Below are 12,529 nucleotides of genomic sequence, written 5' to 3'. Positions count from 1 at the left end.
TTACAGCTCTCACCCATCATCAATTGACCTATTTCCAAAGTCCGAAAAGGAGATCAATAGAGTTCTAATGAGTGACTAAGGTAAATGAGATCAATAGAGTTCTAATGAGTGACTAAGGTAAATGAGATTAGTCGAGTTCTAATGAGTGACTAAGGTAAATGAGATTAGTCGAGTTCTAATGAGTGACTAAGGTAAATGAGATTAGTCGAGTTCTAATGAGTGACTAAGGTAAATGAGATTAGTCGAGTTCTAATGAGTGACTAAGGTAAATGAGATTAGTCGAGTTCTAATGAGTGACTAAGGTAAATGAGATTAGTCGAGTTCTAATGAGTGACTAAGGTAAATGAGATTAGTCGAGTTCTAATGAGTGACTAAGGTAAATGAGATTAGTCGAGTTCTAATGAGTGACTAAGGTAAATGAGATTAGTCGAGTTCTAATGAGTGACTAAGGTAAATGAGATCAATAGAGTTCTAATGAGTGACTAAGGTAAATGAGATCAGTCGAGTTCTAATGAGTGACTAAGGTAAATGAGATCAATAGAGTTCTAATGAGTGACTAAGGTAAATGAGATCAATAGAGTTCTAATGAGTGACTAAGGTAAATGAGATCAATAGAGTTCTAATGAGTGACTAAGGTAAATGAGATCAATAGAGTTCTAATGAGTGACTAAGGTAAATGAGATCAGTCGAGTTCTAATGATGTTTTTTTAGGTTTTTGGTACAGAGGAAATGTCAGACTACCACCAGGGTCATTAAACTACCCCTGGAAATGCCCAAACCTCCTACGAAAGCCGTGTCAAATGTGTTTAAGAATATGGCACCGGGGGGGCAGCATGGGCCAAGGAAGAGTCACACATCACGGCAGCCACTATAAATAAAATTCGCCTGCTCCACTAACAAGCTGGGGCCGTCCAAGAGACCCTCAAGAAACCCTACCAGCGCTATAGGCAGCACATAAAACAACAACAACAACAACAACAACAACATAAACTAGGATTGAAGTCGAGGGAAACTTTATGTAAACCGCAGTTACATAACCCTGAGTGACGTAAACACAGAAAATGAAGTCGACGGGTAAGCTTATGTAATCAGAGGCTGGAATAAAAGTCAAGGATAAAATTAGTGACCGCGGCTGTCGAGGTGAGGGAGCGGGCGAGCCTCCGGGGACTGACTGGCTGGCTGGCGTCCGATACAGTTAAAATTTTCATCCCACTTAATCTTGCAAACTGTCACCGCTCTTAGCAACCGATGCCCGAATACAACAACACTTACCTGAATTTATTTGTTTGTTTTGGTTTGTTTTTAGGCCTTGCGCTACTTTGATTACTGTAAAAAAAGGCTGCTGTCAGGATTTGTTATAGCGTAGAGTCTTTGGATGATAAATAAGAGGTTCAAGAATCCAAGCTGACGAAGCAGTAGTAGCCTTGTGTAAAAGGATGTTTAGTATACGTTAATCAATTAGACCAAGACACTCAACTGTTGGTAGTTTTGCTCCAGTTTTGAAGGGTAAGTTAGCGTAGTAAAATGTAATGTGAAGTCATGTAGTGTAGTGAAGTGTAACGTAGTGTGGTGAAGTGTAATGGACAGACAAACGAGACTAAAGCGTTCAGAGTAGCGAGATCGAGGCGCTGTGAATGATTAACTTGTCTCGAGAATTAATGTCCAGCGCCGAGGGCCGGGAACAGAATCAAAGCATACATAATTGAACACGAGGGAGAGGAGGCAGACCGTCTGAGCCACCGATGAGCTCTGGAACCATTACCGCCGCGCCTCGTGTTATGTTTATGTTATGTTATGTTTAGAGAGTGGTTCTGGAGGGCAAACACGCGACTAAATTCCCAAGCCTGTGTATGTTGGGTATTCAGTAGCATAACAGCCATAAGGAAGGTAAAAAATGAAAGGAAAAAAAGAAAAACAAAGAAACATAATTGGAAGGAGAAATGAAAACGATAACAAAAAGAAGAAAAGACAAACTAAGACATTTTGAAGTGAAAAGAGAAGACGGGAAATAAGAGAAAATGGGAAACGTGTTGAAAGAAAACGATATTGAGAGGCTAGTGAAGGAAATCGAGAGAGAGGAGAAAGTGCCGAGGTAGAGTTATAATCGTGGAATAAATGAGTTTACACATATACGATGAAAGTATTTATAATTTAGTAACAAATATGTCTATCTATCTATCTATCTATCTATATTTTTTTCTGCCTTATAGAACGAAATGTATAAGGTTCGTTTTCTATTAAAGATGTGAATGTGTGAGTGCTTGTGTGTGTGTGTGTGTGTGTGTGTGTGTGTGTGTGTGTGTGTGTGTGTGGATTCGAACCCTTCACCACATCAAAAAGTCTCTTCATTTTAAGTACCTTCCAGTAGCTACATCAAAGGCCGCCTGTTTACATGTCATTATAGAGGCACTGAAATGGCGTTCCCTCGAATTTACACAGAACTCACACGATACTTTTTGCCGAGACGAAAGGAAGGAAGGAAGGAAGGAAAGATGGGAGGAGGTAAGGAAGGAAAGAAGGAAGGAAAGAAGGAAAGAAGGAAGGAAAGAAGGAAGGAAGGGAGGAGGTAAGGAAGGAAAGAAGGAAGGAAAGAAAGAAAGAAGGAAGGAAGGAAGGAAGGAAGGAAGGAAGGAAGGAAGGGAGGGAGGGAGGAAGGAAGGAAGGGAGGGAGGGAGGGAGGGACGAATGAATGAATGAAGGAAGGAAAGAAGGAGGTAAGTAAATAAGGCAAGAAGGAAGGAAGGAAGGGAGGAAGGAAGGGCAGATGGGAGGAGGTCAGTAAGGAAGGAAGGGAGGAAGGAAGGAATGATTAAATGAATGAATGAATGAAGGAAGGAATGAAGGAAGGAAGTAGCTCACCATACGTTTCTTGTTTATTCTTCTATTGTCTCCCATGGTAGAAGAAACAAAAAGTGACATAAAAAAAACGGAGGTAACTGAAATTTGAGAGTTATGTGAGTGAAGGGGGAAGAAAAGAAGGAAAACGAGGAGAAAGGAAAGACGAAGGACAAGGATGATGATGATGATAACGATGATGATGAGGAGAAGGAAGAGGAGGAGGAGGAATAGAAGGAAGAGGAGGAGAACAAGGAAGCGGAGAATGAGAAGGAGGAAGAGAAGGAGAAGCACGAATAGGAGGAGGGCAAGGAGAAGGAAATGAAGGAGGAAAAAAAGAGTGATGAGGAAGAGGAAGGGAATAAACAGGAAGAAGAAAAACAAATAACGAAAAAAAACAACACATGGAAGAAAAGTTCGACAACATCAGCGCCAAGAAGCAAACGAAGAAAAACAAAGAAAAATAATATCACAAAAAACACGAAAACGAAGAGGAAGAGGAGGAGGAACAGGAAAAAAAAAACAGAAGAAAAGTCACTCAAGATATAGACAGAAAAATAATAATAATGACCAAAAGATAAGAAAATGACGAGACGATTTAATGTCTTGCTCACTTCCTGGTCAGTGGGGAGAACAGGTGGGCAGAAGCATCCGGGTGAGAGGGTACAGGTAACGAGTGGAACAGGTAAGGGCTAATGAGAAGTCTGGGAGGGAAAGTAAATTGGAGGACAGGTAGAAAGGAAAGCAGGATATCTAGTAGTAGCGATAGTGGTAGTAGTAGTAGTAGTAGTAGTAGTAGTAGTAGTAGTAGTAGTAGTAGTAGTAGTAGTGATAGTGGTAGTAGTTGTAGTAGTAGCAGAGGAAGAAGAAAAAGAAAACATGTAGAAGAAGAATAAAAAGAAAATAAGATAAAAAGGAAAATAGAAAAAAGAGAAGAAAAATAAGAAAAAAAGATCAGGGAGAGGAGAAGAAAAGAAGAAGAAGAAGAAGAGGAAAATAAAAGAGAAGAAAAGAAAAAGAGAAAGTAGAAAAGAACAAAGGAAAAATAAGAGAAAAAGAAGATGAAGTAGTAGTAGTAGTAGTAGTAGTAGCAGTAGTAGTAGGGGTAAAATTAGTGTTAAGAAAAATAATTGCAGATAACTAAAAGAGAACCCAAGAGTGAGTAGCAGAATGGGATACAAATAAAAGAAAAAAAAACCCAGACTTGCAAACCATGACATCGGAAAAAAAGTTATATTTAATAGTTCCTCTTCTGGCAGGGAGAATAAAAAAGGGAGATAGTTGATTCCAAACACAATGAACAAAGAAGCAGAATGGGACACAAGTAATACAAAAAATAGACTTGCAAACCATGACATCGAAAAAAAAAAGTTATATTTAATAGTTCCTCTTCTGGCAGGGAGAATAAAAAAGGGAGATAGTTGATTCCAAACACAGTAAACAAAGACCAATAGACGAAATGATCAGTCTTATATGGGGGGAAAAAGTAAGGAAGAGAATAACAAGGATGAGAGAGACGAGATGAAAAAGAAGGAAGAGAAAAAAAAAATAGAAAAAGAAGGACGAAAGAAACGGTGAAAGAAACATGTTGGAAATGACAAAAGAGGAGAAAAGGATAAAAAAAAGGAAAAAAAAAGTAATGATAAAAGAAGGCAAAATAAAATAGTTAGAAGATAAGATTATGAACGCGAGGAAATTACACTTGTACTCAATCACACCTTTTCTTGTTGATGTTGTCCTTAACGATGCCCAGATGGAGGTGATGGTGGTGGTGGTGGTGGTGGTGGTGGTGGGGGGGGGGGGGTGAGGTATGAGTGAGAGGAAACCAAGACAATTAGTGTGTAGAGATGAGTGTTTCGGACAAGGACGAGACTGGAGAATAACGAGTAAAAAAATGAGAAAACGAAAACACACACACACACAAAAAAAAAAAATAACTCCGATCAACATGTTTTTCCCCGACACTGTCACCTAATATCATCTTTTCTATAAGTACCTAACCATTATCTTGAAGACGGGAACCTAGGACTTTTTTTTTTTTTTTACATTTAAGGAGACAGTTCAAGGGCGTAAAGAAAAATATTTTAAAAAAGCCCGCTACTTAGTGCTTCTGAATAGAGGTCAAAGGAGTGGCCAAAAAGAGAGGTCAATTTCGGCGAGCATTCTTACCCCAACTTAACCTAACCTAACCTTACCCTAACACTGTCTTCTTGTATCATCTCCATATGTACGTAGCCAATCACTTTAAGCACGCGTGAACTTAAAACTGGCGAGCATTCTTTCCCCAACACTGTCTCCTAATATCATCTTGATCACGGGAACCTATAAGACTGGCGAGCATTCTTCACCCCACACTGTCTTCTGATATCATCGTCCCCTTACGTGCGCAACCAATAATCTTGAGCACGCGGGAACTTAAAACTGGCGAGCATTCTTCACCCAACTGTCTCCTAATATCATCTTGAGCACGGGAACTTATAAGACTGGCGAGCATTCTTCACCTAAAACTGACTTCTAATATCATCTTGGCCACAGGAACCTATAAGACTGGCGAGCATTCTTCACCTAAAACTGACTTCTAATATCATCTTGGCCACAGGAACCTATAAGACTGGCGAGCATTCTTCACCTAAAACTGACTTCTAATACCATCTTGGCCACAGGAACCTATAAGACTGGCGAGCATTCTTCACCTAAAACTGACTTCTAATACCATCTTGGCCACAGGAACCTATAAGACTGGCGAGCATTCTTCACCCAACACTGTCTTCTAATACCATCGTCCCCATCCGTACGTAACCAATCATCTTCAGCACGGGAGGCCAGGCATGATGATCGGCGTACCTGAGGGCCAATTTGTACCTGTAGGGGCCGACGTCACCCGCACTGATTGAGCTAATGGACGTGCGGCTACCTGGTGAAAGTTACAACTGAAGGAAATTACGCAGATAATGCCGAAATTACACGGTGGTGGGCGGGATTCGAACCCTGGGCTCAACAATTGGGATTCTGGACGATTTAACACGGCCCCAGTGCTCCCGAGACGCTTCACTTCACTTAATGGAAAAATTCGTTTCGATTCGTGTTGTCTCTGGAGTACAGCTTTTTCCCCTGCCATCAGATCCGGTCCCTTTCCTTGCCTTCTCTCTTCCTTCACCGAGTTAGCGTTTGATTCTTCCTTTATTTCTTGAAGTTTCCTCCTCTATCTTTACCTTCCATCTTTCTACACTGAGCTATCTTCTTTTTCCCCCGCCATCAGACCCGGTCCCTTTCCTTGCCCTCTCTCTTCCTTCACCGAGTTAGCGTTTGATTCTTCCTTTATATCTTCGTTTCCTCCTCTATCTTTACCTTCCATCTTTCTACACTGAGCTATCTTCTTTTTCCCCTGCCATCAGACCCGGTCCCTTGCCTTGCCTTCTCTCTTCCTTGAGTGAGTTAGCGTCTGATTCTTCCTTTATATCTTCAAGTTTCCTCTTCAACCTTTACCTTCCATCTTTCTACACTGAGCTATCTTCTTTTTCCCCTGCCATCAGATCCGGTCCCTTGCCTTGCCCTCTCTCTTCCTTCACCGAGTTAGCGTTTGATTCTTCCTTTATTTCTTCAAGTTTCCTCCTCTACCTCTACCTTCCATCTTTCTACACTGAGCTATCTTCTTTTTCCCCTGCCATCAGATCCGGTCCCTTTCCTTGCCCTCTCTCTTCCTTGAGTGAGTTAGCGTCTGATTCTTCCTTTATTTCTTGAAGTTTCCTCCTCTACCTTTACCTTTCATCTATCTAAACTGAGCTATCTACTTTTTTTTTCTTGTACATGATGCCTATAGCGCCGGTAGGCTATCTTGAGGGGCCTCTTGGACGACCCCAGCCCGTTAGTGGGGCAAGCGAATTTTATTTATAGTGGCTGCCGTGATGTGTGACTCTTAGGGTCGTATTGTAAAACATTTCGTCGCCCAAGTACACATATTTGACAAGGCTTTCATAAGAGTTTGGGTCATTTTCAGGAGTAGTTTTATGACCCTGGTGGTAGTGTGACCCTTCCTCTGCACCATGAACCTAAAAAAACACTCATGAGAACCTGATTGATCCCTTCTTTGACCTTTATTAAGAGCTGGTGTGAATAGCAAAGGTGTCTTATAATACCGACCTTACTCTTCTTATTCCTCTACCTCGATATCAGGTCACTTACTTCACCGTTCCTCTTTTTACACCGAGTTATCGTCTTAGTCTTATTTTTGTTCCTCTATCTCCAGATCCGGTAATTTTTTTTTTGCCTTTCGTCTTCCTTCACTGAATTTTCATCTTATGCTTCCTATAGTTCTTATTTACACCTTTTTTCCTCTACCCCGAGATCCGGTCATTTTCCTCACCTTTTCTCTTTCCACACTGCGTTATCCTATTCTTCCTCTCCCCGAGTACGACTTTTTCTCAATCTAAAACTCTTATCTCACATATTATTCTTCCTTTATTTTCAAGTGGATAAAGACAGATCCTCTCTTTATCCACACCACACTACATTCACATAACATATACACCTTTTTCCAAAATTCAAAATTCAAAATGGCTCAATTAAGCAATGCCTCGGAGTCCCCGCCTGGGGGGGGGACCACAAATTCCCCCAGGGAGGACTCCCCTTCTGGCTGCCGACCCGAGAGGTGTCTTGATAACTCCTCGAACCTCTTTCTTCTCAATTTCTGCAACATTCGCGGTCTTCGCTCTAATTTTCATTCTGTGGAACATCATCTCTCCTCCTCTAAACCTCACCTTCTCTTCCTTACCGAAACACAGGTTTCTGAGGCTACTGACAGCAATCTCTACTCTGTTCCCTCCTACTATCTCTATCCTAAATCTCAATCCAAAGCTGGATGTTGCGCCTACGTGCGCAACGACATCACTTGCTCTCGTGCCCACGACCTTGACTCTTCTGAATTTTCCACCATCTGGTTAAGACTTCACTGTCATTCTATTACTAAATACATCTGTGCTGTTTATCTCTCACCTAACTCTACCAACTATGTAAAATTCTTTGACTATTTGAATTCTAAAGTGGAGCACATCTTGACCCACTCTCCCTTCGCTGAAATCTCCATCCTAGGAGATTTCAATGTTCACCACCAGCTTTGGCTTTCATCCTCTTTCACTGACCATCCTGGTGAACAAGCCTACAACTTTGCTATCCTCAACGACCTAGAGCAGTTGGTCCAGCACCCTACACGTATTCCTGACCGTCTTGGAGATCGGCCCAACATTCTAGACCTCTTCCTTACCTCAAACCCTTCTGCTTATTCTGTCAAACTGTTCTCTCCGTTGGGCTCCTCCGATCACAATCTTATTTCTGCATCCTGTCCTATCGCTCCTGTACATCCTCTGGACCCACCGAAGAGGCGATGCTTCTGGCATTTTGCTTCAGCTCGGTGGGACGACCTGAGGATGTACTTTTCCGATTTCCCGTGGAATGATTATTGCTTCCAGGATAGAGACCCTCTGTGTGTGCTCAGCGCATCACAGAGGTGATTGTCTCTGGAATGGAGGCATACATTCCTCGTTCTTTCTACTCCTCACGCTAAAAAGCCTTGGTTTAATCACGCTTGTTCTCGTGCTGTCAATGATAGAGAGGTAGCTCACAAAGGTACCAGAGCCTTCAAACTAATGCTAATTATGAACTTTACATTTCTGCCCGAAATCGTGCCAAATCTATTCTCCGACTAACCAAAAATTCTTTCATTAATAGAAAATGTCAAAACCTTGCTTTCTCTAACTCTTCCCGTGACTTCTGGCATCTAGCCAATAACATCTCCTCCAACTTCTCTTCTTCATCTTTCCTCCACTCAGTCCTGACGGCAACACTGCCGTCTCATCTATCTCTAAGGCTGAACTCTTCTCTCAAACTTTTCTAAAAACTCCACTCTGGACGATTCTGGGCATATTCCTCCTACTCATCCCCCTCTGACTCCTTTATGCCTGTTATAAAGATTCTTCAAAATGATGTTTTCTATGCCCTCTCTGGCCTCAATCCTCAGAAGGCTTATGGACCTGATGGAGTGCCTCCTATTGTCCTTAAAACTGTGCCTCCGTGCTGTCACCCTGCCTGGTCAAACTCTTTCGCCTCTGCCTGTCAACATCTACCTTTCCTTCTTGCTGGAAGTATGCCTTCACACAGCCTGTACCTAAGAAGGGTGACCGCTCCAATCCCTCAAACTACCGTCCTATTGCTTTACTTTCTTGTCTATCTAAAGCTTTGAATCAATCCTTAACCGTAAGATTCAAAAGCACCTTTCCACTTCTGACCTTCTATCTGATCGCCAGTATGGGTTCCGTAAGGGCGTTCTACTGGTGATCTCCTAGCCTTCTTAACTGACTCTTGGTCATCCTCTCTTAGCCGTTTCGGTGAAACTTTTGCTATTGCGCTGACATATCAAAAGCTTTTGATAGGGTCTGGCACAAATCTTTGCTTTCTAAACTACCCTCCTACGGTTTCTATCCTTCTCTGTACCTTTATCTCCAGTTTCCTTTCTGACCGTTCTATTTCTGCCGTGGTAGACGGTCACTGTTCTTCCCCTAAATCTATTAGCAGTCGTGTCCCACAGGGTTCTGTCCTATCTCCCACTCTATTTCGGTTGTTCATTGATGATCTGCTTTACAAAACTAACTGTCCTATCCATTACTACGCCGATGATTCCACTCTCCATTATTCAACTACTTTTAATAGAAGACCCACCATACAGGAACTTAACGACTCAAGGCTGGAGGCTGCAGAACGCTTAGCCTCAGACCTTACTATTATTTCCGATTGGGGCAAGAAGAACCTGGTGTCCTTCAACGCCTCAAAAACACAGTTTCTCCACCTATCCACTCGACACAATCTTCCAAACAACTATCCCCTATTCTTTGACAACACCCAGCTATCACCTTCCTCAACACTAAACATCCTCGGTCTATCCTTAACTCAAAATCTCAACTGGAAACTTCATATCTCATCTCTTACTAAATCAGCTTCCTCGAGGCTGGGCGTTCTGTACCGTCTCCGCCAGTTCTTCTCCCCTGCACAGTTGCTGTCCATATACAGGGGCCTTGTCCGCCCTCGTATGGAGTATGCATCTCATGTGTGGGGGCTCCTCACACAGCTCTTCTGGACAGAGTGGAGGCAAAGGCTCTTCGTCTCATCAGCTCTCCTCCTCATACTGATAGTCTTCTACCTCTTAAATTCCGCCGCAATGTTGCCTCTCTTTCTATCTTCTATCGATATTTCCACGCTGACTGCTCTTCTGAACTTGCTAACTGCATGCCTCCTCCCCTCCCGCGGCCCCGCTGCACTCGACTTTCTACTCATGCTCATCCCTATACTGTCCAAACCCCTTATGCAAGAGTTAACCAGCATCTTCACTCTTTCATCCCTCACGCTGGTAAACTCTGGAACAATCTTCCTTCATCTGTATTTCCTCCAGCCTACGACTTGAACTCTTTCAAGAGGAGGGTATCAGGACACCTCTCCTCCCGAAACTGACTTATCTTTCGGCCACCTCTTTGGATTCTTTTTAGGAGCAGCGAGTAGCGGGCTTTTTTTTTTATTAATGTTTACTTTTTTGTGCCCTTGAGCTGTCTTCTTTGCTGTAAAAAAAAAAAAAAAAAAAAAAAAAGTACAACGTTTCTCACGGGCACGACTTTTTCCCCTACATAACCGTCAGCGTCTGTGGGTCAAGGTTCTCGGTCTCTCGGCGCAAGTATTTCCCCATTGCAAGGAAACTGAATAAACGAGTGTCCTATACAAGCCTCGCGACCTCCAGCCATCCAGTCATTCCTAGAAATACACAAAACCTCTAGGCCTCGCCCGGTAATCTTCCATACCTGAGGGGCCGTTTTTCTGCCCTCCCTGGTCCGTCCTTCTCCCCTCTCAACGTGGCCCCCTTTTCGAGTCCCTCCCTAATGGCCATCGTGTTAGTTAATGGGCTCGTCGAGGTGAGGCTGTCGATCAAGGGACTTCGCGGAATTACACTTGCACGGCACGACTTCGAGTGTGTGTGGGTGGGTGTGGGGTATAGAGGGGGGGTGAGAGGGGGTGTTTTTTGTGTGTGTGTGTGTGTGTGTGTGTGTGTGTGTGTGTGTGTGTGTGTGTGTGTGTGTGTGTGTGTGTGTGTGTGTGTTTGAGGGAGGGGGGAAGTATGTAGGGAGGGGAGGAGGGTTGTGTTTGTTTGTGTGTGTGTGTGTGAGTGTGTGTGTGTGTTTGCGGGATGGGGGGAGTATGTGGGGGAGGTGAGGGGTGGGGAGGTCCCTTGCCCTTGACCTTGAGCCCTTGTCCTTGAGCCTCCCCTGACGCCCAAACGAGAGCTGATGGGCAACACGTCACCAACGGGAAATATTAAACCACTCGCCCAAGACCCGGAGAGAGAACGAAAAGAGGGGGAAGGGGAAAAGGTGAAGAGTGGGTGTATTATAAAAAAGGGGGCCTGGGGGACTGGGTATAACTTTAAAAATATATATACTAGAGGGAGGGGCAGCGTGTATCCTAATTTCGTGAGTGTACTAATAGACAGCTATTTTAAGACACTTTCGCTTCTCACATCAACTATTTCTAAAGGTCAAAGGAGGGATCAATCTGGTTCTAATGAGTGTTTCTTTAGACTCATGCTGCTGAGGAAGGGTCAAACTACCACCAGGCTCCTATAACTACTCCTGGAAATGCCCTCAACTCATACGAAAGCCTTGTCAAATATGTGAACTTGGGCGACGAAATGTTTTAAAATACGACCCATAGTGCCAACAGTGCAGCGATGCCAAATTATCGTACTCAGCGCATTGCATTTTCGTAGTTTCAGGTCGATAACTATAGAAAAAAAGAACGAAAACCATCAGCATTTAGCAGTTTCAACGATGACTTTAATTTTCTATCGTTGCTTGTGTGGTTACGACTGTCTTGGCGCCTAAAACCAATAAATACAATGTTCAGAGTACGACAATCTGGCAACGCTGCAACAGTGTCTAGCTCCGATCCGGCGAGTGTGACCAAACTGATTACAATTTGGGATTTTTCTACTTACATTTGTTGGAGACGCCCCGTGCCGAGTATCTTTCGTTTGGTCCTTGTGCTGTCTCCTTTACTGAAAACATCGACACAACCAAATGAATGCATTGTTCCCTTTGCCGCAAAACAAACAAACAAACAAATGCAAACCAAACAAGCAAATTTACTATTTCTTATCACCGAAAAAGATAAACAAACAGATAAACACATAACAAAGTATAGCAGAATCGAGTACTCCTTTATCTGTCTGCGGAGAATCAGGAATCAATGTATCAGAAAAGTTAAAAGAAACAGTAAAATTAACAAACAAATAAACATAGAAGAAAAAAAATAACAGAATCAAGTATATATATTTCTTTTTCAGTAGATGGATAATAAGGAATCAGTTTATCAGAAAAAGAAATGACACACACACACACACACACACACACACACACACACACACACACACACACACACACACACACACACACACACACACACACACACGCACACACAACCCCCCCCCCCCCAACACACAACTAAACAATCACATACGCACGTTTCTCTCTGACAAAACACAAAGCTTCAAATCAATATGGATGTCTGTCGCATATACGAATTCACAGGCTGTCGAGTGTGTGTGTCAGTAATCCGTGTTTGGCAAAGTTAATCCACATCCAAAACCGTAACATTGCGTACA

At 42.8% G+C, this 12,529-nt stretch overlaps 1 long non-coding RNA gene across 1 annotated transcript in view; it reads right to left on the bottom strand.

Moving 5' to 3' along the window:
- The window catches only part of LOC127002799 (uncharacterized), a 118,528-nt gene extending 106,603 nt beyond the window's left edge, over positions 1–11,925 (bottom strand). The window contains exon 1 of the long non-coding RNA XR_007756553.1: positions 11,864–11,925. This is a non-coding gene — a long non-coding RNA (uncharacterized LOC127002799). The remainder of the gene's footprint in view (positions 1–11,863) is intronic.
- Between the last annotated feature and the right edge of the window lie 604 nt (positions 11,926–12,529).

This window comes from Eriocheir sinensis, chromosome 24 (assembly GCF_024679095.1).
Source record: "Eriocheir sinensis breed Jianghai 21 chromosome 24, ASM2467909v1, whole genome shotgun sequence".
Classification (NCBI taxonomy): Eukaryota; Metazoa; Arthropoda; class Malacostraca; order Decapoda; family Varunidae; genus Eriocheir; species Eriocheir sinensis.
The sequence above is the reverse complement of the archived record's forward strand: the minus strand, read 5'-3'. Positions and strand labels throughout refer to the sequence as shown.